Genomic DNA, 1,141 nt, shown 5'->3' with positions numbered 1-1,141 from the left:
TCTTCCATTTGTGGATACCCAATTTTCCCAGGAACAGGGGTCACAAAGACAATCTTAATCCAGCATATGTTTTGGGCTCATTTCTAAAAAAAAAAAAATCAGCTGAATGTGCCTTCAGTTGTTTTAGCATCCTCAATGGCATTCCTTCATTCAACATTGTTATTTTCTTTCCAGGTCAATGCTTTTATTTCTTTATTTCTTTTCACTCTTAGTGGTAAACTTAGAATTCATGTTCTTAATGCCTCCACTTTTGCTCTAAGTGTCAGAATGATATTGGATGTCCTGGGTTTCTCCTGATCCCATAAGAATTTTGGGTGTGTTTTATACTTCTGTGAAGAATGTTAATGATATTTTGATGTAAAGTGACTTAAATCTAAATATCATGATTGAGATATTTTAAGTTTCCTTGTTTTTAAAGACTCCTTTCATTTATTTATTGGTTCCCAAAATATTTTATCCATTTTTCAGAATAATACAAAAATTTTCTATGTCCTGATACTCTTCTTTGCCACAAAACCATACAAAGTTTACTTTTACTCTCCATCTTCCCCGAATATGTTTTTTCCAATAACCATTATTGAAGTCCAAGAATTGACTGCATGTAGAATACATCAACTACAGCACAAAAGAATGTATGCAATAATTCAAACTTGATTCTCATCAGTTTCCCCAACATGTTCTATAACAATCAGTAAAAGGGATTAAGGAACTCACATTGTGGAAAGACAATAATGTGGGGGGATGGTGTTATACAATGAATTCTGGAGGGAAAATATATTTCAATAAATGCACTGCAATGTAGGGTAAGGCTCTTAATATTTCAGATAAATAATTATTGATGAGAAGAAATAAAGTTAATTGAAATGATTACAAACTATGTCTACAATTTTATCAACATAATGTGTATAGGGTTAACACTGGAAAAAGGTTCATTGAGACCTTAAGAGAAACACAATTTTATTTTATTATATATTATACAATGAGTCTGGTACTCCTCTCAAACTAAACAATATGATTTATTTTTACAAGTATTTACATGTGTACAGTTATTTTTACTTTATCTTGTCTCTACTATACCAGCCCTTTAAAATTATCTTGGATTGTTCAAGCATAGACTTGTGTGAAACCTCTAAACTTGTGC

Source organism: Chinchilla lanigera, unplaced genomic scaffold, assembly GCF_000276665.1.
Source record: "Chinchilla lanigera isolate Chin_1 unplaced genomic scaffold, ChiLan1.0 scaffold00208, whole genome shotgun sequence".
NCBI lineage: Eukaryota > Metazoa > Chordata > Mammalia > Rodentia > Chinchillidae > Chinchilla > Chinchilla lanigera.
This window is presented reverse-complemented; position numbering follows the sequence as displayed.